Source organism: Pinus tabuliformis, chromosome 7 (genome assembly GCF_031772625.1).
Source record: "Pinus tabuliformis cultivar Carrire ecotype Pingquan chromosome 7, CPIR1, whole genome shotgun sequence".
In the NCBI taxonomy this organism is placed as follows: domain Eukaryota; kingdom Viridiplantae; phylum Streptophyta; class Pinopsida; order Pinales; family Pinaceae; genus Pinus; species Pinus tabuliformis.
In genome coordinates, this window is record NC_142293.1 from 188,932,279 (window position 1) to 188,960,101 (window position 27,823).

The window sequence follows — 27,823 nt, forward strand, 5'->3', positions numbered from 1 at the left end:
CATGGTCTCTGGTGTAAGTTGTCTCTCAGAAGTATATTTAACCAGAATCTACAAGGTCATTTGCATGGGCGGGCTGTTTTAGTTGAGAGTTTCTGCTTTGCATGTTCTCTAGAAACTTCACCTGCAGATATGTTTTTGAAAATGAGGTCAGTCCTCAAGCTGCTTTATGTCAATCATGGCGAGAGAAGATATGTATGCAACTCCTGGCAAAAGGGGTATTGCTGATGAAAGAGGACAAATTGTTAGACCAGGTATCTTATTCCGATTTCTTAGCTGTTTTAGTTGCTCCAAAGAAGAAGATATGAGGTGCACTGTATGTAACCTATTGTTTTCCCTTCATTTTTCCTGCTGATGCAAATTCTTTGTATATATAAGAAGCATATTTTACCAAAGAGAAAAAAAAATACAAAATGAGAAATGTGAGACTTCTCTCAGTTTATCTGGGCTTTTGAATTTGAAATATTTGTCTGATTTAGGTTCTCATTTCAATGTTTCATGATGATGACAGGTTTGGTTGGTGCAGCAATCTACCTAGACAATATACATCCTAACTCAGATTTACTTTTATCAAAGAAGGCTCCTTGTTTCCTCCATGAGACTCGAAGAATCTTGTGGATCAAGTAGCCCAAGGCATAGGAGAAGCTTCTAAATTTTTTTTATTATTCAGTTAACTTTATAGATATTAACATATAATAAAGTTATAAACAGATGCTTCTAGTCCCTGGTTTTTTATAATTTTGGACTTGTATCATATATGAGATACCCATTGATACACAAAATTTTGGACATCCATTGATATTGTGCATTGTATGAGCATGGCTTTGAAAGTTTGATGAATATCACTAAGAAAATATATTTTTTTTGTCAAAATATGTGTACTATAATTTCATAATTGCCAAAATTTTCCCAATTCTTTCTCAATTCGAGTCCAACTCTTGGCTATTCTACCTATTGCCTCAAAATCTAGTAGGTCTTGTGAGAGGCCCCACAAGACAAAAGTCAGACTAAGACACAGCAATGAGATGGATGCCACTGTCACCTCACCTCAGCACTCCACCTCCTGCTCTTTAGTGGAATTTCTAGGTATAGGTCACCTAAATGGTATTCTAGGTCAAAAGGATCAAGGTGACACTTTTATAAGCTTAATCATGGTACCCATACTAGGAACAAGGCTCAATTCTTTGTGATAAGGGATAGCGTACCTATGAAGAGGCCTATAAAGTAAAGCTTGTAGCCTAGGGTTTTCAAGATATGGCACAACACTAGCACAGTTAGGCATATAAGAAGAAGGAAATGGTTTGAAAGGTATGATCAACAAGCAGAGCAAAAAACCTTCAAGTGACCTTAAGTTGAACCCTTAATGCAAAATTAGGGTTATTCAAGCCTTAGATTTTCTTATTTTGGTTAAATTGCTAGACCAAGCAAGGTGAAATGACTTCAAATCAGCTCATTGTCCAATCCCTAATTGAATTTGGCAAGAAACTCAAACCCTAATAGCTTGCCTTAAAGGCCAAAATTGTAGGAAAGAGAGGAAAAGATTAATTTTTATATGTTTCGATCACCAAGATGGATATCAATGCCTTCTATGTACTTAGGTGATGGAGGTTTAGGGATTTTGATCATGGAGATATCAAACCCTTTAAAGGACTAAGGGGTAAAACCCTAGGTTTTCACTTGCTAATTGTTACCCACCAAAAGTGGGCACCCCTAGGAGGGCTTTTCTCCTATTCATCTTCTTCCAGCCGACAACCAGCATCCCCTAACAATGACCTTGTAGCTGATGTGATGTGTCACTTTATCTTCATCCCCTGTATTAGTCATATGTTTCCTCTCCCATTTCTCAAGAGCATATGTTAGAAAGTGGGCAATATGACCCAAAAGGTACCTTATTCATTATGCAATTGGGTGTTTAAGCTTGTTTTTTTCGTTTGGACATTTTGGCATGGATTATTGGGTGACTTAGAAGAAGGAAGGGCTTTAACCATGGTTTTGTTCCCTCACCTTAAATAAGGGATGTTAAAATGTGGTTGTCATTGATGTCAACCCAAGCAGCACCAGAAGATGTCTCGCCTTTGTTGATCAAAATGACATGATAAGTCACCTGACATGGGGACATGAGACACGCAAATTCAAGTGTCCAACACGGGGCACATAGACCCCCTAGAACAAGACATGTAAGACATGTTATATTATTATTATTATTATTATATATATATATATATATATATATATATATATATATATATATATATAATACTAAATAGATATTTCAATGATTTCATATTACACAAATTCTCATTCATGATACAAATTCAGACATAGATCTAGATTCTACATTGTAAATTTGTAAGTTGTAACATTATGCATACAAATACAATCATGATAGATTCATCAACGATGCAATAGGAGAAAGACAAGAAATTGCAATTTTCTCATTAAGTCATAAAAATCAAAATGTGTTACATAGGTACTAAGTCCGAAGGACTCCTAACTAGCAATGCCAATAGCAAATAGAAATTGAAAATACAAAACAACTGCAAGGTAGTAGGTAGTGTTGGCCGCACTTTGTCAACAGTGCAAGAAGCAAAGTACAAAATAGTGAACGAAATTTTTCAAGATCAATGTCATCTTTCAGCGTCCAATTTTATCATTGTAAACTCAATTTTTGCTTTTATATTGTAAATGATTCTAGTATGACTATAAAGCAATGTAACAACACCTAGGTAAGCCTATGATTTTTTGTCAAAGGATTTCATCCTAGGGATTTTTTTAACCTCCCTGAATTATGTGTTTGTAAACACGCATAATCGGTAGAGTTTTTCTCCCAGATATACCCCAAAGCTAAGGTGGAATTCGTTGGCAAGGTCTTCCATGAGTCCTAGTGTTTATCGGGTCTAAAGTGTGTTTAGGAATAATTTAATGCATGGTTACTCATATTTAGAGACCATGGCTAAATTATTTTATTATAGACACAATTGGAGTGTTCAAAAATTTGTATTCCCCTCTTGAGTCTTCTAATTAATTCTTTTGACAAAAATAAAAAGAAATAATTAACAAGAAAATTAATTAATTTTGAGTCAAAATAATTTGAGAGAAATTAAATTCTCTCCAAGTGGAAAATAATCAAAAATTCGTGAGTCAAAATAGAAATCATTTTTAGAGGTCCTCCACCAGAGGACAAATGGTTTTTATTAAGGAAATTTGACCCCTTCAACTTTGGTAGTTAAGTCAAAGTGAATTTTTCAAGGATATTAGTCCAAAAATGTTTTCTTTGGATTAATAAAAAATGGGTTTTAAGAGAAATTCGATTTTTCCTCAAAAATAAAAATAAAAAATCAACAATGGAGATCAAGTTATTTTCAAAGGAAGATCAACGGATGAGACTATTTTGACGAGGATCAAGCCAACTAGTTGTTATTTCCACTTGGAGGGGTTTTCTTCTCTCATTTTCTTTACAGGGAAGCTATGAAGCTTCTCATTTCATCTTGGGATGATGTAATCTGTAACACATGTACTTGTTGGAAAATCCATAGAGTTGGCAATTAAAACGATCTCCCTTATGACATTAGCTTGTGATGTTTTCATTATTAGTATTAGAGCTCTTAATTATCTTTTCTTATCATCAAGATTAATGCCAAGCAACAAAAGAAGAGAACACAAGATATAGTCACACTACCAAGGCAAAACCCCCCTCGAGGGGAAAACCCAGTCACAAATCCTACCTCTAGTAGATTCAAAAGATGAGACGACCAAAACCCTTACAAACTTGACTCACGACTACCTCCATCCATCACATCAATCTTATCATATTGCTCACTGAGATAATATTGTCTACTATGTTAGCATCGAGACCTTTTCACTTTGGAAGCATTGAGACCTTTACTGTGGTAGCACCGAAATCTTCATACTGTGGTAGCACCGAATTCTTCATGTTGTGGAACCACCCAATCATTCATTTTGTGGTAGCACTGAATTCATTCACTATGATATACCACTGAAAGGCTTCACTGTAATCCACATCATTTCAAAGAGGTATGTCTTATTTCTAAATTCATCACTACAATTCATTCGAAACTTATCCACTATACTATCACTACGATATATCTACCATAGCATTAGACTGACTCTACTTATCTAAACTCTTAAGTGATATCGAAACTTATCTTTGTAATTCCTATCCGAATTCTTGTGTTCATAATGTGAAGTCCTCATCCCTATATATATAGTTGTTGCCATACGAAAATAGGTTGACATGTGTTGATGAAGAGTTGTGTCACTATAGTTAGGCAGACATGAGATTATTTCTAGGAAGCCAACTTGACAATGACAACAAGGAGACTCTGATGGATGGAGGAGTCTTTAAACATTGACTTAGACAATAATCTAAAGCCTACAATGGAGGCTTGACTTATAATTGACCCAAGCATGAAACCCATGCTTTAATAAGTCAATTCAATTTAATAATAAAATTATTTTCACTTTATTTTGACAAATATATTACATTTTGACTTCAAGTATAATAACGAAAACCAAACCTAGTTACATTTTCCAACACTCCCTCTTAACTAGGGAGGTATTCATATATAATCAAACGGGTACATGGAAGATCTCAAAACATCATCTATGACGAAGTTTAGGCACCGCAATCCATGATTTCCCTGCACAACTTAGATAGCAAGTACAATTGAAATTGCCATATCAAAATCTTATAAGAACGAAAGCATTTAGACTTTACAAACATAATCAACAAGAGACTATACTTCAACTTCTTGTCCAGGTTTAAACCGTAAATCACATTCAAAGCTCATCAAAATTTCAAATTCATTATGCTAAGGTTCCAATATTCTTTCAACGACAAGTTCCTTCATATAGAAAACCCTAAAAACAGATCAAGTCAATGAATCTAACAACTTTTAGAATTTATATGTTAGACTCCTCACTTAGATTTCACACATATCCTAGATTTCATACATAAGCTTCAACAATCAAAACCAATCACAGCTTAATCAATATCATGACTATCATCTACTAGAGTTTGATGTAAACACTAGATTTCAATCTACAAATTCTCAACAATCACTATATAGTTTCATAGATTCCAGGTTGTCATATTACACATACTTAGAGATTTTAACTACTACTAGGGGTTAGCTGCAAGACCCTATATTTTCAAAACATCATCTTAGACCACCAAACTTTGACTAGGGCTTGTTTCCAAACCCTGGGACTCATGACCATTAACACTTAGGTCAACACATATATCTAGGAATTCATTAGCACATCATATGTTAGGCAATATTAAAAATGTTAGACATATACCGACCTAGACCATGCTAGGGTTTCAACCAAATGAACACATGCCTAGGGCTTCATTCCTAGGACTCTACATAACAAGGGTTTTGATTATAAACCCAACCAAACCCTAAAGATCTAGGGTTTCATAACAAAGCAAACATACTATTTCAAACTTCAAAGATTCAGGGATTTCAGACAACGCCATTTCAACCCCAACAAGTTAGGATTTCATGATCATACCGAAATCCCAAACAAGACCTCATTAACAAAAATTTCAAATAGCATTTCCCAATAACCCTAAGCAATTTTAGTGTTTCAAACATTGATATTAGCATACCCTTAGGTTAGGGCTTTCCAGAGAACCTGTCTGGGGTTCTATAAAAACAATTAAGAATATGAGGAGGTGTAGATTTATCAAGTGACGAATCACCCAGAACAAGAAACATTATGATTCAAGGCTAGACATAACAATGTTAGTCATGTAATGCAAAATTTCAAAATAAGATAAAGAGAATTTTATAGTCTAAGACATACCTGGAGATGTTTATTGACAAACCTTGTAGGAAGTGTAAGCCATGATCTTCTATACTCGTAATGCATACTTTCAAGCAAAACATGTGATACGAATAACATGATTTCATTCTTCAAGTTAGATTTCCTACATAGCCATGGGGGATGGAATTCTATGAAAAGTTATTATTTCTTTCAATCAAGGACTTTTGCTTGGAATCCTAGATTACATGTAAATCCTGGAGGGAGAGGATTAAGGTTCTAATATGTTATCTAGAGAGTACACTCTTAATCCTAGATTAGATATAAACAAGGATCATTAGTAGAAATCTAAAAGCTCATAAATGTACCGTATGACTACATAGTACATACCTTCTTTGGCTTGTATCAAATGCGTTTTGTTAGATTCTTACTTGATTTTTCTTGAGTTGGTACATTGTGCTTGAGCTTGATAGACCTCTATAAGCAGTTGTACTAAGTACAATCCTTACTGTAGTGAACCCCTCACACTGTAGCATCACTAGGGTCTTCTTTTTGTAGGATCACCGAACTGATATCATTGTAATATCGAAGTTGTTGTGACAGTCTCCGAACTGATGTCATTGTAGTTGCATCGAACTAAAATGGCACCCACACTGTCAGACTGAAGTAGTACCGAATCTTGTGACATATCGAAATTATAGTTACTTGTGAAGGCATTGAACTGTGGTAATACAGAGTCTAAAGTAGCACCAAACTGTGGTTAGCATCTGAGCTTTTACCTGTAATGCCATCGAAAACCATTTGAGCTTATCCACCGAAAATCATATGAGCTTATCTCTGAAATATATAGCGAGGTTATATCTTTATTGTGCCTTCACCGAAGGGTCCATACTATGCCTTCAAGAAGAGTGTTGAGATTGAGCCATTTCCAAAAATGTTGAGACTATAACAATACTGAAAATGCTATGAACCCAATCAAGAAAAGATCCAAACTTGTTATATCACCGAGATGTTGTTCCTTAGATTATTGAAAACTTTTCTCTGTGGTGGTATTGAAACAGTGATTGTATTTACCAAAGTGAACTGAGATTTATTGTGGAGTGAGGTATATCCTCCTTCTCAAGTTGATCTTCAATACATAACCTTCCTCAAATATTGTATAGGCAATACCATGACCATAGCTCTGAGACCATGTTGGAAAATCCATAGAGTTGGCAGTTAAAACGATTTCCCTTATTATGGCATTAACTTGTGATGTTTTCATTATTGGTATTAGATTTCTTAATTATATTTTCTTATCATCAAGATTAATGCCAAGCAACAAAAGAAGAGAACACAAGATATAGGCGTGCTATCAGGGCAAAACCCCCCTCGAGGGGAAAACCCAATCACAAATTCTTCCTTTAGTAGATTCAAAAGATGAGACGACCAGGACCCTCACAAACTAGACTCAAGACTACCTCCATCCATCACGTCAATCTTTTCATATTGCTCACTAAGATAGCATTTCCCATTGTGTTAGCATCGAGACTTTCTCACTTTGGAAGCACTGAGACCTTTACTGTGGTAGCACTGAATTCTTCATATTGTGGTAGCATCGAATTCTTCATACTGTGGCAGCACCGAATCATTCATTGTGTGGTAGCACCGAATTCATTCACTGTGATATATCACTGAAAGTCTTCACTGTAATCCGCATCATTTCAAAGAGGTATTCGAGCTCGTTTCTGAATTCATCCCTACAATTCATCTTAAACTTATCCACTAAACTATCACGGCAGTATATCTACCATAGCATTAAACTGAGTCTACTTGTCCAAACTCCTTAAGTGATACCTAAAACTTGTCTTTGTAATTCTTATCTGAATTCCTGTGTTCATAATGCGAAGTCCTCATCCCTGTATATATAGTTATTGCCATATGAAAATAGTTTGACATGTGTTGATGAAGAGTTGTGTCACTGTTAGGCTGACATGAGAATCAAGATTATTTGTAGGAAGTTGACCTGATGATGAAAGTAAAGAGACTTTGATGGATCAAGGAGTATTTAAACATTGACTTTAGACAATAACCTAAAGCCTACAATGGAGGCTTGACCTATAATTGACCTAAGCATGAAACCCATGCTTTAACAAGTAAAGTCAATTTAATAATAAAATTCTTTTCACTTTCTTTTGACAAATATATTACATTTTGACTTCAAGTATAATAATGAAGACCGAACCTAGTTACATTTTCCAAAAGTACTGAGCCTTGCTCTACTGGAATTGTATTTCTCATTATAGAAAGACTTTGGGGTTTCAAATGCATGGTGTTCTTCTATCCATTGATCTATGGTATGTGCCAGTAATTTTTCATGCTCTATATTATATGCTCTTTATAAATTGTTATTTCATTTGCTGCAAGACGGGACATGTATTAGTACAGGTATCTTGCCTTAGGTGTTGGGTTTAGATCTATACCCATAGATCTAGATTCCTCATGATCTAACAATTCATCTTTTAAGTTTGAATAGAGATCTACAGGTACGCTAGCCCTTGGTCTCCAAGTTCACAAAATATGGAGAAGAACCAACCATGTTTGGATTTTGAGCTTTCATTTTGCAAGGTACTTTGCAGGAGGGTTTGCAAAGGTGATTCATTACATACATCATTTATTTTAAAATTTCTCAAAAAAATCTAATCTCTCTCTCTTGTACTAAAACGAAATTTACATGTTATTAAGGGCTAATTTACTTTTGTAAATAGTGTAAATACATGTAAATTATTTCTCCACCCTTGTATTTTAATTCTAACCCATTTTGGATTTCTTATTTTTAAATTTGAACTTTTTTTGTATATATTGGGTTCTTGGGTCTTCTCTATTTCATTTATGCAAGTGATAGCTCAAGGGTTTGAAGCATAGATTAATTTTTGAGACATTCATTCATGAGGAGAAGGTTGATTTAGGCCCTAGAGGGTAAGATCTAGCCTTTCCAACTCCTAGCAACTCAACATCTAGCTGAAGGAAGTTGCTAGCTCTTTTGGGTCCTTTGTAGTGATTTTTTGAGTTCAATTTGTGCTTGCAGGGGGCGAGTTCATTTATAGGGTGGTCGTGGGAATTTTTGGGGCTTCTTAGCGTAACCGCATCCCCTAAGGGATTTCGTTTGGGGGCCGCATCCCTTGTGGGGGGTTTATAACCCTAGCAGCAACCCATCAGAGCCTAGCCACAGGCCTTAAGGCCTTTTGGGAGGAGGCCGCAAGCACTTGTGGCCTTTATTTGGGTAGTCGCATGCCTCTAGGGCATTTTTCTTGTGAGCCGCAACCCTAAGAGGGCTTGTAACTCTTGATCGTGGGCTTATTTGGCCTCTTCCCCTAGTCGTTGGCCTTCTTAGGCCTTCTTACCCTCATTGCAGTCATAAAGGTCTAATCTTTGGTTTTGAGCTAACATTTGGTGAGTGCAAGTATTGAGAAGTAATCTACTTCAATGTTGCACTAACCGTTATCAGGATTTACTTGGCGCAGGGAAAAAATTGGAAAAAACCCGTAAAAATCGGGAAAAAATCGATAAAGATCGAAAAAAAAATCATTTTTTCATTTTTTTTAATATTTAAAGCATCTACAACATAAAATAAATACATTGACACATAAATATGATAAAAGAACTAATATATAAGATGTTTAATATCATTTCTAGTGCCACACCACAGAGAACAGTGAATCATGTCCTAAATAGTAAGTCCTGACTCATGACTCCCAACTCAGCCTCAAAATATCAGCAAAAAATATAATAATGTATCTCATATCATGAGTTATAATGTCATATACGAAGAAATGAACCAAATAACTAAAGTCTAATACTATTGATTTCCTTTGCCCCTCTAGATGTAGATGTCGATGGAGTTAGCAGTAGACTCTGTTGTGCTCTAGAAGCTGAAGAACTAGGAGCTACAGGAGGTAGACCATATCCTCTACTGGTGACAGAGGTAGCTTGGGTCACCTCCTCCTCCTGATAACAAAAAAAAAAAAAAAAAAAATCTGCGATTTTTTCATAAAAATCGCCGAAAAAAAATTGCAATTTAATCGGCCGATAATATCGCCGATTTGAAAAAATCGCGATTTTCCGATTTAATCATGATTAATGCAACACTGATCTATTTCACCTTCCGATTTAATCGCGATTAGTGCAACACTGATCTATTTCACATCTCCAAACTTAGCATTGGTTATTAGGCCTTGGGGTTTGCTTCTTCTACCCTCATCTTTCATTTGGATCGACTACATAATTTATATCAGATCTGATATATCGACAAACCAGTGGCATAATCATCATAATACAAGCCTAAAAGAACCCCACATTAAGCTAATAACTCATATAAAGCATCAGGAATCACTTATAAGGATTTGATCTATCAATCTTGTTGTTTTATGCATGGCTATCATGTAAATTTCAAGGTCTGATATAAGCATATTAAAGTCTGATATACAAGGTTGCAGCAGTAAGAAATCATTTTTCTAAAGCTTGACACTCATAAGAGCTTATATCTAAGTGCTCCTAAGCTAATAGTAAAGTGTTTGCTTGTATAAGAGTGGTTATTCTCAAAGTAGTAATCTCATCATAAAAATCAGTGTTAGCGATCTCTATAGAAATAATCACTTCGCTGATTTCTGATTTTGTAGTGCTTAAATGATATATCTGACATTGGTATTAATTGGCTAACCATTGGAAATATTGTCTTGGATAATCACTGTGGTGGATGTCATTGAGCTTATAGCATATCTTGTCATTTACTAAATTGCTGAATATCATTGATGAGCATTTGATTATTGGATTAATTCAAAATTTGTTCCTTTGGAAGATCTTTTCACTTTATTTTGAATAGGGCATCATATCCTGAAGCATTGTTAATCGCTTGGAATTATTAGCTAATCTTGTTCTTTAAGTGATCATAAGGGATAGTAAGACCAATCCATCTTTGGCTAATTGTAATCTCTTTTTCCTATCTTGCTTCATTTGAGATAGCTGTTAATCCACTTGTTAAGTGCTTCATCTAAGTTGCTCTCGTACTGAATATCTACGATAACTTGTCTTGTTGGACTACTTAATTTAATTAATTTCATTGAAGCATTCACTCATATCTTGCATAGCATTCTAGGATTAGTTGTGCATTAATAAATTCACCTCCAAGCATAAGCTTGGTTGATAGAAAAATAGGACAACCCCTCTCTTGGCTTGTGACCCTTGATCCTTGCACTAAGGTTAAAATGGGTGACCTTGCAGTGCTCTTGTGGACATCCCTTGTAGGAAGAGAGGCACCTAGGTTGTTAAAACCTCATAGGAGGTATCGTTAATGAGGCCCTAGCCTGCTTCTTGTCGGCTTCTTTCTACAACCTTATTGTGAGACTTGCTTCAAGATGGCTAAATTGTGGGTTTTCATCTAGAATAGGCATTTAACTAAAAGTAACCAGGATCTTGCATCTCACTTAGTTTTAGTGTTGCATTTCATATAGGATAGTTTCTCATCCTAGCAGTGATTGTTCATCGGTAGCTTGGATTTTAATTCGTATTGTGTAAGTCATTTGACTCCTAAGGCATTAGTCTTTAATTAAAAAATTCCATATACTTAATCAATTGGTGCTTAAAATAATTAAACTTGTCAATCATCCTTAACCAAGTTGCTAGGCCATTTAGTTTTGTCTCCCGAACCCATCATCTTATTCTTAGGGACTACCCCCCTTAGCCTGTTGTAGGGAGACGCCTTAAAAAAGGAGGGTTGAGATCAAAGTGACAGACCTTGCCCTGAGCATTGTCAATTCTTATGTACAATTTGAGTAACAACAAGTAGCTCATCAGTCAACATCGCCAAAATCAACATCACTTTCATGGTCACCACTGCTCTCCTCTGCATCCTCCTCTGTATCCAATGTGATCTTTGGATATGTTGGTTTGGACGATGACCCCTCAAGAGTATCACCATCATCAAAATTGACAAGCTCTAGCACTAAGTCATTAAGATCCAAGTTGGTCAATGCCAACTCAACACTGTTGTCCAAACACATATCATCAGGAAACACATCCCACATGTCTTTCCCTTCAACCACACCTCCCTCTACCTGTAAATAAGACGAAGAATGGTGTGCACATACACTATTGTCTCTGCCCTACACTGCTCAAGCCTGCTCTTCTTCACACTACAAATTCCCATATGTGCTCCAATTCCTCTTGCAACAAGAGGATGAAGTAACCTGAGAGAGGAGCCTCATGGCTAACTATTACAGAGGAGGGCATGTTGCCCCATGAGTTGCCTACCAAGAATAGGGCTTCTTAGTCCCCTCGTCTCTAAACACATCATAGCCTACAAATCACCTAGTGGCAGTGGCAAAATCTGCGAAGGCATCCTCCACCTCATCAAGAGATACTCTATCCTGAAATATCTTCCTTAATACATCCTTCCGCCCTTGTGAAATTTCACCATCCATGTGAGGAGGAATTTGCGGGAAGGTACACCATTCAACGACTCATGACTGTAGTATTTTGGATTCAATGAGTGAGCCAAACAATGAAAAGGTGTGCAATTCTTGTCCCACATGTTGACAAGAATATCCTGTATGGGGGTGAAGAAGGCCTCCAATGATGTGTCATACTCAAAGCACTCACTCTATAAAATAATGGTCCTCAAGGACTCAATCATGGAATCCCATCCCTCATAAACCTTTCCTATGATGGGTTGGTCTATATCTTAATAGTGAGATCTACCCTCTTCTACCAAGCATCATCTAACACTGTGTCCTTGACTCTTTTTTAGGCTACTTGATTTGTCTTTCTCCAAAAATACCAAAACTCTGAAATAACCATGGCCTGAGGAGCGATCTTGACATCCCTCAACCTCTTCAGCATAATGAATGCAGAGGCAAACCATGTATCTGCAATCTTCAACAATGATAGATGGGTGCACTCCTTGTAGATTGTCAAGGCATTAGTATGATTTTGTACAAAGTTGTGGATATGTCATGCAGCATCAATAATACTTCCAATCCAAGGCACATCAGAAGCAATAATTTTCCACAATGATGCTAGCGGCCTTGCAAACAAGTGCATTGTCTGTAATGATTTGCACACAAGAATCAACACCTACATCTTCAATAACTTTAATGAACAACTCACCCATATATTGTGCATCCACTAATTTCAAGAAAATTGGTCCATTCAAGGAAGACACCATGAAGTTGATGAGTGGGTGGCGTGTTGAATCTGTCTGTCCATCAAAAACAATACTAACCACAAATGTTGGCCATGTTGATTTAATAGACTCAAGCATGCATTTTATCCACCTCTTTCTTTTCCTTAGTCAACAATGTGGTTCTAAACTTCTCTAACCCAGGGGGCACAGACCCTGATGGAGCCCCTTGAGTTAGAGCTCGACACATCTCAATAAATAAAGGTAATTGTGCAACATTAAATGATATGAAGTTCAGATATAAAAAGAAGCCAATGGTGATATCAAGCTCTTCCCATCTCTCTTTCTAAAATATCTTGTCCATTGGACCAAGTGCCACTACATTTCTTTGTGTTGCTTGACCTACATCCCCACCAAAACTCTCAAATGGAAATTTGTTGTTGCTTTTCCTCAAGAATGGAAGGGGATCCTCATTCTTATTTTTTTAGATGATGCAGTCACCCTTGCCACACCAACATTGACTTATTTTTTAATTTCTTTCCTCTTAGCTACAGACACATTTGCACATGCTCCAATCCCACAACCTGGTAAGCCCAACAAATGTGATTTCACATGGAAATAAGTGCTCTTGAATTGATTGTTGCAATAGCTTCATGTCCAAACAACATTGCCTCCTCCCTTTAACTTGTTGCCCGGCCCTTGATCTCTTGTGACATACTTCCACAAGGGATATTTACTTTCTTGAGCTTGTTGTCTTTCTAAATTCAATCCGCCCTCAACATTTGTAGTTGTTGTTGCAGCCCTACCACCAACAGAGAAAGCGCTAGCAGTCCCTAATGAAATTGGAATAGGTGGGGCCTCACCAATGGAGACATACTTCCCCTTTCTTTGCCCCTTCCCTGTTTCCCTTGACCAAGCCATGAATGCTGTAAAAAAATAAAGAAAAAAATGCACTAGCATGCAAACAATATGGACAAGCAAATTGTTGTAGCAAGAATGGAAAAAAGATGGAAGCAAAATGCACTTACCGGTTTCTTAAATCACCTCAAAAATGCTCCTAAACCCTTTGCTACTAGCTCCCACATACCCACATGTTGATTTTGGGTAGCATCGGATGTGCTCTAGCCATGAAAATTGGTGGAGAGGCTAAGGCACATGAGATCTCCAAGACCCAGAAATGGTTTGGACAGATTGTACCCAGTTTGGGAGATATGAAAATAATTAATATTTTTAATGGAGTTCCTAAGTCTAAACTTGTGAAAAATCGTAAGAAGCAGATACGTAAGAAGACCGCATATGCCTAAGAGAAAGAGACAAAGCGAAGAACAGTGATAATGAAGGAACATTGGAGAAATCATCTCGGCACCTTTTATGTGTTACCACTCAAAAACCCCGATCTCAGATTTGAATGGGACCTTTGATATCTAAACTGCCGATATGCGGACCCGATTAATTATCACAACATCTTTAATATAAAATCACATCCACCCTTCATCGGAGCTTTTCGAATGATACCTCTAATTAGATCCGCCGATCTCCGATTGTGATATGTGTTGCAGACCCGATTGCTCCACCATAACACGCCTTAATGTAATATTGCATCCGCACATCTAAACTTTCATATCGCAAGTTTTAAAGTCGTGTCACGATGAAACCTGTGATTGTGATATATGTCACGGACCCGATAGGACTATCAAAACAATTTAATTAAAATATCGCATCCATCAGAGGTCAAAGTATGATGCGGACCCAATTGGAGTATCAAAGCGAGTTTATTGAAATATCGCATTTGCTACGTCGGAGGTTAGAGTATGTGCACAACTTAAAATTTCTGATATTCATGAAGTTGCGATATGCGGGATTAAAGCGATGATGTGGCATGTGGGCCTCCCAACATCTATTATAATGTGGATTCCGTTCAAATAAAACTATGGCATATTTGGTCCACTATTATCAAAAGACCCCTTCCGATATATTTTTAATGTGCCACCTCATGCACAAGTCGGCCTCTCCTCCAATGAACGTGTCTTTTCGTTATTGGCGAAACTTGTATATATACAAGTCAAATACTTCACTTCAAGGATTGATCTCGATCATCTATTACAGAGAGGGAGATACAATTCACAACTCGCGAACTTGAAAGTCATGAAACTTAGATGCTGAGAAGGATTACTAGATATATAAAGCAGATAAGGCAGTACGAGCTCGGACCTGTGGGACATTTCAATTTTAGTAAAGCCCTGTACTATGGACAATTACATTTGGAAGGGTCAGACCAAGTGGAGCAGGCATCTGTGAGTGGCTTGGAGCTATAGCCAACTTGCGAAGAAATGGATCTTTTGTAGCTCGGTAGAAGTGTAGACCTTGACCTAAAGAATAGTCCTGTGGAGGTTTCTCTAGCAGCTCGAACTAGTTCCCTATCTTTGTCTCGAATTTGTGAAGGGCTCGGATAAATGGACAGTCTTGTAGACTTTTATGTGAAGGAGCTTGGTGGAAGAACTATCGTGTGAAGATGTGAAGGATGCCTCAAATCATCAGTGTAAGGGAAAGTCCTGCAGCACCACGAGACGGATATGGCTATACTCCATTGAAGCAAATAGACATGTGAAGAGCAGAACAAGATTTGTGACTTATCTATCTTTATTACGAAAAACTAAGGGGTTGTTGCCTTGGGGATTGGAGCCTCTAAATCAGAAAAGGATAGGGTTGGAACCCTAGAGGTCGGAGCCTCACAAAAGTCCAAGTTGGTGTTTGGCAACAGGTTGGAGCCTGGAAGATTAAAGGGTTGGTGACCTCAAATATCATTGTACTCAAATTTTATAAATGAAAATTGGTGTCCTCATTTATTTATAATAAAATCCTTATTATTTATTTCTATGTTTATAATTGCGAAGAATCTTAACTGGTAAATATAAAAATTGAAAATAAATATTGATTCACCCCTCTCAGTATTTCCAAGCAACAATTAGTATCAAGAGTAGTCTCATTATCTTGCAACAAAATATTGTTATATTGCCATCTATAGCAGTAAAGGCCTTCATCATGATACTGCAATATCTCTTCATTATTATTATTGCTTAGCAAGGATAGAGTCTCATCATTCTTGGTATTCACTATTTCAAAAAGGTACATTTTTTCAAACACTTCATTGTCATTATTACTTTACAACATAGTTTGAAAACTCCGACTCGGATTCAGAACTGGCCGAGGGTCAATTCTGACTCGGTATCAACTCGGCCTAGTTGTGATTTCAATGACTCGGTTGTTTAAAAAATACATTAAATATTTTTTTATGAAAAAGCATATTTTTAAAGGCTTTCATTCATGTTTCCAAACTCAAAGCATTAGACTATAGTAGTACAGAGAGAAGACAATATATGATCAAAGTATGCTCATGAATGTATCTATTTTATCAAAATGGCACCCAGTGCACTATCAAATACATGTAATATATAAAGATCAGACTAAAAACACATAACCAAGGAGGCTCTAAATGGCCTCTACAACAAAACATCACTAGTCACTATTGCTCCAAAAACCAACTCCAACTCTTCATTAACTCCTCACACAAATGCATTGAGATAGCTGTGAGTAAATGTGAGGGGGTCGGGTCACCTTTATGGGGTTGGGCCACTTTTATAGGCTTGGGAGAGATGTAGAGGCATTAAGAAAAAAACCAAAAAAAATTAAGTTTGAAGTCCAAGTTTCCGCCTTTTTCCCCACACACTAGCTCAACCCGTTTAAGATGGGTTTAGCCGAATCAGATGGTTTGTTACCGACCGTTCAAATCAGTGTTTGGCTTGGTCGGTTTGGTAATGGACCGACCGTCGGCCCAGTTTTTCTACCTAGCCATCCTAAGCAAGGGTTTGGCTCAGTCAACTAGGCCGAATCCAATTCGGTCTGGCCTAGTTTTAAAACATTGTAATTACGGAAAAAAGAGCCACTTGGTCATCACTTTGAATCTTGCATTAAAGGTTTTGTCATTTGTGTAAGGGTTTCATTTGAGGTAAGGGTAAAGGTGTCATTGGCAATAAGGGTTTCATTGAAGACTTGTAAGTGGGTCATTGTCCCTGGAACAGGAACCCATAATATCTTGTAAGTGGGTCATTTTCCCTGCTATGGGATCTTACAATACTTGGTCTGGTCTATTTTCATTTTACAAGGTGGTTGGGTGGTGTTAGGTGGGTGGTTGAAGTCACCTTTAGGTTGTTGCCTGAAAACACTTTAGAGTGGTAGGGTGGTGCTAGGACAAGTTGGAGCTTGCAAGAGTATTGGAGCATCCTTTTAGCAGCAACCGATAAAACTAAGGCGTTGGAGTGTCCTTCTACTTGGAGTTGGAAAATTGAATGCTTTTCTAGAGTACTAGTAAGTTGGGGCTTCCCTTTTCAATTGAAGTTGAAGCATTTTAAGTACTTGCAAAATTATTAGAAAACTTCTTGTGCATTTTTCTCTTGATGTGTTTATGCTTTACAAGTTGTTAATGCTCTGAAAAGATTAATAAGTTACTAATTTATAAGAAATATTGATTCACCCCCCTCTCAATGTTCCAACAATTGATATCATAGCAGGTTCCTTCACTAGCAGTTTAACCACTGGAAGGAGATCATGGAGTGGAAAAAGATGGGAGTTCTAGTACTTAATGGGAACAACTATGCATTTTGCAAAGGAAGGATGAAGGCATACCTTCAAGCACAAGGATTTGATATTTGGAAAGTTGTGTTGACCAAGTATCAAGAAGCTTCAACCCCTACTACGGATGATAATAGCTAAAAGCTTTACAAAAGCAATGGTAAAGCTAAAAATGTCATTCTGAATGGTTTGTCAAAATTTGTGTATCAACAAAAGAAATTTTGGGCAAGCTTCGAAATATATATGAAGGGAACAAGAAGGTAAAGGAGGTCAAATTCTAGACCTACCAAGGTAAATTTGAGTAGCTGAAAATGAACGAAGATGAAAACATTGCTACTTATTTTCTCTTCACTGATGCAGTAGTTAATGCCATAGAAGGATTGGGAGAACCAGTGGGTAGCCAGGTAGTTGTCTGAAAGGATCTAAGATCACTTCAATGAGGTTTGATGCTAAAGTCTCTGTGCTAGAAGAAAGAGATGATTTAGGAAAGCTCGGCATGGATGAGTTGTATGGAATACTCACAACGTATGAAATAAGAACAGAACAAGAAAATCCATCTAATAGAGAAGCAACCTTCACAGCATCCAAGAAGGCCGAGAAAAACAAATAGAAATCAAAGCCAACCTCCAGTTGTTGTAATGACAAATACTTAGATGAAGAAGTGGCTAACTTTGAGAGAAAATTAAAAAGAGGAACAGGTAAATTCAATGGTAAGCTTCCCTTAAAATACTTCAATTGTGGTAAGATTGGTCTCTTTGCTGCTAAATGTCCTCATAAGAATCATGATGGTGAAGAAGAAGCTACCAGGAAAGAAAAGAAGAACCAAAGAAGATTCAACAAAGGTCAAGGGAAGGGCTTTAAGAAGATTCCTTCAAAAGAAGATAGCTCCTCTTCTGATGAAGAAAGTGAGAGTGGTGTACAAAATGCCACAGGAAGAGTATTATTCATGGCTAGGGACAACAAGAAGGAAGCTCCTGATGAAGAAGAAGATCATGAAGAAGAGATGGACAAGGTCGACAAATTTCAAAAGGAGATGGTCAGAGTTATAAAGGATCTCAATGTTGAAAGTGGAAACATCAAAACACTAGAAATCAAACTAAATGAAGTAAAAAAACATGTAAGAAGCCTCAATAAAGGATCTCAAGGTTGAAAGTGGAAACGTCAAAACAATGGAAATCGAACTAAATGAAGTAAGAAAAACATGTAAGAAGCCTCAATAAGACGAATGAAGATTCAAAAGAGATTGTCATCAACCTTAATGTGCAGTTGGAAGAAGCCGGAAAAATTGAAGACTCCCTAAGAAGAGAACTTGAAGAAAGAAACAAGGAAACGAAAGATTTAGAAGCAAAGATAGTCTCTCTATGAAAGGAAGCACAAAGAAGAAATGTTCAGTAGGACTTTGCAAACAACTCCAGAGCATTGGATGAGCTCATCAGCAGTCAAAGGCCATACAATGACAAGACAGGTTTGGGCTACAGGGAAACCTTTGTAAAAGGCTTGAGTTCATCAACAACAGAAAAGGAAGATGAAAAAAAACTATGCAGAAATTACTAAAGGGCCTATCAAGAAGGAAGAATGCTTTCCAGTAGAACAGATGGCTCAAGAGACACAAAATCAGCAGCACATATTGAAAGAAGGCTCTTGCAAATTAGTACCACGAAGAAGATCTTACCCTCTCAGGTATCAAAACATATTTCTCGATGTCGATTATTCTTGAGGAATTTTGGACATAAAGCTGTAAATTGTCAGGAGTCAGGACTATGATACGCACAGAAGCAACTCCAGGAATGATTATCCTAGATATTCTAGGGAGGATTACAGGCAAAATTATAATAGGTTTGGATACCTAAGCAATAAAGTGGAATGCCATAAATGCAACAACTTTGGATATTTGGCTAACAAATGTAGGTTAACAACTTCTCCAAGGGAATCACAGCAAAATCAAAAAGCTCCTCCAAAGGTTTGGAAGAAAAAAATTGAGAGTTGCGCAATTGCCCTAAAAGTTGAAAGCAAGAAGAATGTGTTGTATGTTGATAGTGGTTGCTCAACACATATGACTGGAGATAGAAACAAATTCATATCTTCAAAAAAAGGAAGGATGGAACAGTATCTTTTGGGAATGATAAATCTACAAACGTTATAGCAAGAGGCACAGTCAAGCTTGGAGGAAAGGATGATATAGCAAAGGATGTGCTACTCATAGAAAACATGAATCATAGTTTGTTGAGCGTAAGTCAAATGTGTGATCAATAACTCACATTGTTCTTTGATTCAAATAAATGTGAAATAAGGAAAGAGAAATTCGGCAAGCTAGTAGCAACCGCAACCAGGACTCCAAATGATATATACACTTTGGACGAGACTATTAACAAAGGTTGTTTCGTGGAAAAAAAAGATAAAAGTTGGCTCTAGCATAGATGAAAGTTGGCTCTGGCATAGTTAGAAACCCTTCATCCACTTTTTCTGATTTATCCTTACCTACTTGTTATTTTTCCTTTAACAAGTTATTTACAAAGTAAATACTGAAAATAAACACCAGTGCATGCTCAACATATTAGAGATCAGCAACGAAAAGAAACAAGAACAAACACACTACATGACACCATTATTTTTGGACCAATGTCCCCAGAAAAACCCAATGCAAGAAAACCAATGTAGCTATCTAAGGGTTTTCTTATTAAGCAATATTAGAGTACAATCTAGGTGCCTAAATTGGCCTACCCAACAGAGAATTTCCTTAGCAGCTATACCTCACAGTTTGAGAGAAATCTCTTGGCTGAAACCCTGGAAAATCCTTCCGGCAGCTCCTTAGCACAAAATTGCTCCGCAACCCCAACGTCTGGCCAATCTGGACTGCATCAGCCCCTTTCTGTCTCACGCTGGCCCTACATCAACCTTTCCTGGCCTGTGTCAACCCCAAGAGACCATGCGTCAACTTTTTGGGCCTCTACGTCAGCTACGCTGGCCCCTCTGGTGCTATGCGCAGCACTTGGCTGCCTCTACGTGGCCCTGCATGAGCCTTTGTTGGCTCTGCATCACTCTCCTTGGCTGTTGCGCTGCTCTCCCAGCACACTCTCTACCTTCTTTGTTTCTCTATACTCAATGCCCCTCAGCTGCTCTCCCGATCACTGATTCTACCTCTCTTAGCAAACCCCACTCTAGAGAGCAGAATGATTGATCACTCTAATGTACTCTCCAAGTGACCTTCAAGCCTCCTCTTATGCTTTTCCTGTTGACATCTCAACGGCTGAGATTAAGTCCCTAATCAACGGCTAAGATTAGATCTAGCTTGATCCATGTCTTTTGGACCACTCTAATTCAGATTCATATTAATACACATTAATATTTTATTTTCCCTAAGTTTAGACTTAAGGACTCCATTAAAAATATTAATTATTTTAATATCTCCTGATCTGTTTAGAATCTACCCAAACCCTTTCTGGGTATTGGAGATCTCATGTGCCCCAACCTCTCCACCAAATTTTGTGGCCAGAGCACATCTGATGCTACCCCAAATCAACACTCCCTCTTAGCGAGGATTGTGCTCTAACAATACTCCTCACTGAGTACTATGATCATTCGGCATCGGTACCTATGCTGATCCTAGGCCTTCCTGCCCAACATCCTCTACATTGCTGCCTCCTGTACTGTTGCCCATGGTTTTGCCACTGCCACTACTGCATCTGTACAACAACTCCCTCTGTATCCACGCCACTGTTGGTCCTTTTTCCCAGCAATGCATCCACACTGCACCTCCTTTCATCATGTTGCATCGTGTTGCCCACTGCTACACTGCAACTCAGTTATTGAGAAGTAAGTAACTGATCTCCCAACTGACTTCCCCGTTCGGCTAGAAACACCCACTGATGTCCAAGCTCCCTCTGCCACTGACTTCTGCTCCCTCTCTCTAACCTTTGCGCCACTGCAACAACTCCCTGCATCTCGCACCATTGCACACCTCGTTGTGTCTGCCTGCACTGGTGTAACGCACTGCTGCAGCCTGCTAGCTCTACGTTGTCTCGAGACTCCTACACTAGAGCTCTCTCTGCTGCCCATCTGCATCTGTCTCTACCCACTCAGCCAATCCTACTACTCTTCGTCGGGGCTCCCGTAGCAAGGTCTAATCCAAGAGGCTGGGTACCTCAAGGATCCTGCCTCTCATCGCCTGTAGTCCTCCTTACTACAGCTCGATGTCTCCCCACTTCTGCTCAAGTAGCACATGTGAACTCATGGCACAGTCATCTTCTGTCAAAACTTCCTTCTCTGCTTGTGCTGGCACTGCCTTAGTCTCGAAAGACTCTCCCTTACTCTTCTTCCTTGGGCACTGGGTCGCATAATGACCCATCTCCCCACAGCCGAAGCACTTGATCTTGGAGCGATCTTTCTTCTCCTGCTTCTCCTGCTTTCCCTCAAATGCTAGGACCACATCATCCTCCTCCTGCTTCACCTTGATCGCTTTGCTGCTACTACCTATCTTCAACTATCTTCTAATCTCTTCTTGGCAAAGAGTTGCCCACATCTCGTCCCAAGGTGGAAGTGTCCCTCTGCCCAGTATACTCTGGACAAATGCTTCCCATTCTTCTGAGACAGCATTCAAGGTTGTTCTCACCCTCAGCTCCTGATGCGGTGTCGCCTCTATAGCATTCCACTGATCTCGGATCTCATTCAGTCCTCCGAGGAAGGTGTCAATCATTTCTCCCTTCTTCCCCTGATACGACCTTAATTGATTCTCAAGTAGCATTCTTCTCTACACAGAAGTATGTAGGTACAATTTCTTAACAACCTCCCACATCTCATATGTCATTTCCTTCTCAGCAATGTGTGGAACTACATGGTCCTTGACCCCGTCAAGGATGATGCACTTGGCCCTCGCCATTGCCTCCTTGTACATGTCATTATCATTGGGGTCGACTAGGACAGCTATTACCTTCAAGGCAAAGTTCTTGACACAACTCCTGTCAAGCACTGATAAGATTTTGGCCTTCCAAACTGCAAAGTTCGATGCTCCGTCTAGTCTATCCTGGTCTCTTACCCCATGTAGTGCCATGATGCTCCTCTACTTCCCTCCTGGAAGTTCTCTTTTCGACTCCTCTGAATCCCAACTTCCCATCTGGAAGTTTTCTTTTGGACTCCCTCTGAGTCCTGATTTCCCTCCTGGAAATCCTCGTGTTGCTTATCGAGAAGCCACCTACTCTGATCATCTTGTGCAACTGCACTGCTGATCCAGGTTCTTCGGCTAGAAACCCTCGGTAACAACTCCTCTAGCCCTGCTCTGTCAAGTATTGTTTTGACTACATTACCTTACCAACTCCACTCTGCAATATTCCTGCAGCCTTCTAGACCCCAGCAACTGCCTCTCTGTGAACTGCGTCAGCCCGTCTCTACCTCACGTTGGCTCTGTGTTACCCTACATGGGTCTACGTCAACCCTCTGGCCCTCTGCGTCAGCCCTCTGGCCCTCTGCGTCAGCAATGCTGGCCTCTTTGAGGCTCTACACAGCTCCCGACTTTTTCTGCGTGGCTTTGATTGGCTCTGCATCACACTTCTTGGCTTCTGTGATGCTAGAAATAGCATCTGTCACCTCGTGATAGTTGTTTTCTGCTGTTATTGCTCCGCTCAGCTGATGTCTTTTAGTCCTCCTGTGATCTGCAATCACGCTCTGATACCATGTCGAAGTTTCTAATTTTCCTTAGTTAGAAACCCTTCATGCACTTTTTCTTATTTATTCCTACCTACTTGTTATTTATTCTTTAACAAGTTATTTACAAAGTAAATATTGAAAATAAACACCAGTGCATGCTCAACATATTATAGATCAGCGACTAAAATAAACAAGAACAAACACACCACATGACACCATTATTTTTGGACCAATGTCCCCAAAAAAGCCAAATGCAGGAAAATCGGTTGAGCTATCTGAGGGTTTTCTTATTAAGCAATATCTGAGTACAATATGGGTGCCAAAACTGGCCTACCCAACAGAGAATTTCCTTAGCAGGTATACCTCACAATTTGAGAGAAATCTCTTGGCTAAAACCCCAAAAAATCCTTCCGGCAACTCCTCAACACAAAACTGCTTTGCAACCCCAACATCTGCCCAATCTGGACTCCGTCAGCCCCTCTCTGTCTCACGTTGACCATGCGCCAACCTTTCTTGGCCTGCATCAGCCCCAGGAGACCTTGCGTCAGCTTTCTGGGCCTCTACGTCAGCTACGCTGGCCACTCTGGTGCTCTGCGCAGCACTTGGCTGCCTCTGCATGGCCCTGCGTGAGCCCTTGCTGGCTCTACGTCACTCTCCTTGGCTGTTGCACTGCTCTGCCGGCACACTCTCTGCCTTCTCTGTTTCTCTATACTCAATGCCCCTCAGCTGCTCTCCCGATCACTAATTCTACCTCTCTTAGCAAACCCCGCTCTAGAGAACAGAATGATTGATCACTTTGGTGTACTCTCCAAGTGACCCTCAAGCCTCTTCTTATACTTTTCCTGTTGACATCTCAACGACCGAGACTAAGTCCCTAATCAATGGCTAAGATTAGATCTTGCTTGATCCATGTCTTTTGGACCACTCTAACACAGATTCATATTAATACACATTAATATTTTATTTTCCCTAAGTTTAGACTTAGGGACTCCATTAAAAATATTAATTATTTTTTATCTGTTTAGAATCTACCCAAACCCTTTTTGGGTATTGGAGATATCATGTGCCCCAACCTCTCCACCAAATTTCGTGGCTAGAGCACATCCGATGCTACCCCAAATCAACAAATGCTACACTAAAAGGGAAAACCAGAAGACTAGAAAATTTGACTCTAAGGTAGATGAAGCCATTTTTCTTGGATACTCACGCAAAGGTAAAGCATACAGATGTTATAATCAGATATTCAACCGGATAATTGAAAGCATGAATGTAACAGTTGATGAAGTTTGTGGACCAAAGGTTGAACAAGTAAGCTCATCCTCAAGCGAAAAAGAGACAAAAGAAGCAGAACCAGAAAGCCCTAGAGGTAGAACAATCAAATGAAGAAACCACTGCCAACGAGGAGGAGACACGAAATAATCAGCAAGCACCTTCCAAGGCTCCCAAGAAATGGTATCAAAAGAACCATCCCTTAAACCAAATCATTGGGGACATTAATGAAGGCATAGGAACTAGAAGAAACCGTCAGATACACATACCAGAGCAAGCACACCTTGCACTCTTATCCACATATAAGCCTAGCAAACTTTGAAGAAAACAATCATGATGAACGTTGGATAGCAGCCATGAATGAAGAATTGGATCAAATTGAAAAGAATGAAACATGGGAATTGGTTCCATGACCAAAGGATAAAAATGTGATTGGTAAAAAATGGGTTTTCAAAGACAAGTTGAATGAGCATGGACAGGTCACCGGAAACAAGGAAAGATAAGTCTGCAAAGGGTATGCACAGGTTGAGGGAATAGATTTTGCAGAGACATTTGCACCTGTCATCAAGATGGAGACCATCAAGATGTTCTTTAGCCTATGCATGTTCGAGAAAGATCAAGGTGTATCAAATGGACGTAAAATCAAGCTTTCTGAATTGAGAATTGGAAGAAGAGGTCTAAATGAAACAAACCAAAGGATTTATGCTTACTAACAAGAAAGATTATGTTATGAATATAATTCATAACAATTAGATAAATAAAATAAATATTAATATTAAATAATTAAATATTATTTAGGTTAAATAGTCATTAAATTAAGTGAAAAGGCATGTCTAAAAGACATGCCCATTCACGAAAGGTCACCTGCTAAGGTATAAAAACAAGGTCCTCATTGTACACTCAAATCATCTTATATATTTTATATATAATAATAAATTACATTATTAAATACCTGCGTGTATTTTTATATTAAAATCTACAAGCTATCAGTTTTCTTGCTTCAGCCATAGTTTTTATGCTACAGTGGTATCAGAGCCATGGCACACGATATAATCATGCGGGCCTTTGAATGTAGTTTTCCGCACAATATATCATTACATTCACGTTTTGAATCCATGGAGAATTTTAATAAAATTCAATAAGTATTTTCGCATTTAGAAAAATCATGTGCTGAAGCTACAACATGTTTTAAGGAGACTTATGCAAAAATCGATAATACATATTCACCGCTTGAACCAGATTGGCAAGAGATGAAACGAATGAAGGAAGAGAGTGAGAAGGAAAAGAGGGGAGGATAAGGGTGAACCAGAGGCTAAAGCTAGAAAAAAATGGACCCTTGAAGGTGAAGAATCTGATGATTATGATGTATTGGCTGTTATGAAAGCACATGGAGATGTTCCTGGGTTTGAAAATGGAAATGTTGTAATGGTTGAATCGGAGGATGAAAATATGCAAATGGAGAGGCCATGAAGATTGATGAATCTGATGCCAATGTTGAGGATGAAATTGATCCTCTGGATGCATTCATGAATACTTTGGTTGTATCTGACATGGAAAATTTGAATAGCACAGCAGAAAATTCCAAGCCTAGTAATGAAATTGAGAATGAATCCAAAGGTGTAGGCTCCAAAGGAAAGAGGACTTTTCAAAAACACTCTCGGGAGAATTATACTAGGTGAGGGGTCTGATACGAATAACGAAGAAGATGAAGACTTCAATGAAGATCAAGTGGATGATGAAAATGATGACGAGTTCATGAAGAGAGTGAAGAAAACTAAAGTTGTGAAACTATCTATTCTGGACCACTCCAAGGTGCAGTATGCTCCTTTCAAGAAAGTCTTTTACCGGGAAGTAAGAGAAATATCTCTGATGACATCAGAGGCAGTTGCGCTTTACAAGAAGCAGCTTGAGTTGAAGATTTGTGGAAAAGACATATCGAAGCCTGTCAAGACATCGAACCAGACTAGATTGACTTGTAATTGTCTCGAAGTCATCAAAAAATTAGGCTTCGAGAAGCCTATGTCTATTCAAGCTCAGGCCCTTCCTGTGATTTTGAGTGGAAGAGATTGTATCGGTGTAGCAAAAACAGGTTCGGGTAAGGCTCTTGCATTTGTTTTGCCTATGCTAAGGCATATTAAAGATCAGCCTCCTCTTGCTACAAGTGATGGACTAATTGGTTTGATTATATCTCCCCCGAGAGAGCTTGTTCAACAAATTCACTCTAATATCAAGAAATTTGCTAAGATTTTAGGATTGAATTGCATCCCTGTCTATGGAGGTTCAGGAGTAGCACAACAAATTAGTGATTTGAAGAAAGGCACTGAAATCGTGGTATGCACACCTGTTAGAATGATTGATATCTTATGTACAAGTGGTGGTAAGATATCAAATCTTCGCAAAGTCACCTACCAATGAAACTGATAGGATGTTTGATATGGGTTTTGGGCCTCAAATAACTAGAATTGTTCAAAATACCAGACCAGACAGACCAACTGTGCTCTTCTCTGCCACATTTCCTAAGCAGGTAGAGGTTCTTGCTCGCAAAGTATTGAATAAGCCAGTGGAAATTCAAGTTGGTGGGCGTTGTCTTGTTAATAAGGATATAACGCAATCTATAGAGGTTCGCCCCAAAGGGAAAAGATTCTTGAGACTTTTGGAGCTTCTTGGTGAGGGGTATGTAAAGGGAAAAATTTTAGTCTTGTACATTCACAGGAAAAATGTGACGTTCTGTTCAAGGAATTGCTTAAACATGGCTATCCATGTCTTTCTCTTCATGGGGCCAAGGACTAGACAGATTGGGAGTCTACAATTTTTGACTTTAAAAGCAATGTCTGTAATTTGTTAATAGCCACTAGTGTTGCAACAACAGAGTCTCTTAGTCATGGATTGGACATTAAGGATACTGACCTTGCAGAGTCGATTTCTATCCTTCATCAGATAATTGAAAACCCTTCTTCATCCTCTGAAGCTATCCGGGTCAAGGAGCAGGCGATTTCCAACCTTTCTGATCTTCTCACACAGAAGAAGAGTGGGGAAGAGCTGAGGAGTCTCCTGACACTTTTACGCCCCTTATACGTTCCACTTGCTCAACAAGGGACTATTGATCTTCAGAGTGGTATTCTTCATGCCGAGGAGAAGGATTATAAAACGAGTTTCAGCTACTTCTTTGAGGCATTTGAGGCTTTTAATGCTCTCGAGGATCAGCGTGCAATATTTAGTTTGAAGTACATGCTTTTGTGCAAGATCAAGGTCAACGATGTAGCGTGACCGTTGAACGATATCGGTTGGGCGAAGTACATGACGAATCAATGACGAGACGACAAACACAAAATGAAGAAAACC

The 27,823-nt window shown here is 38.6% G+C and overlaps 1 protein-coding gene and 1 pseudogene across 2 annotated transcripts in view; one reads left to right on the plus strand and one right to left on the minus strand.

Moving 5' to 3' along the window:
* Window positions 1–27,823, minus strand: part of LOC149246492 (protein HASTY 1-like) — a 330,616-nt gene that overhangs the window by 2,192 nt on the left and 300,601 nt on the right. The window lies entirely within an intron of this gene.
* Window positions 176–27,748, plus strand: LOC149246493 (DEAD-box ATP-dependent RNA helicase 42-like; annotated as a pseudogene).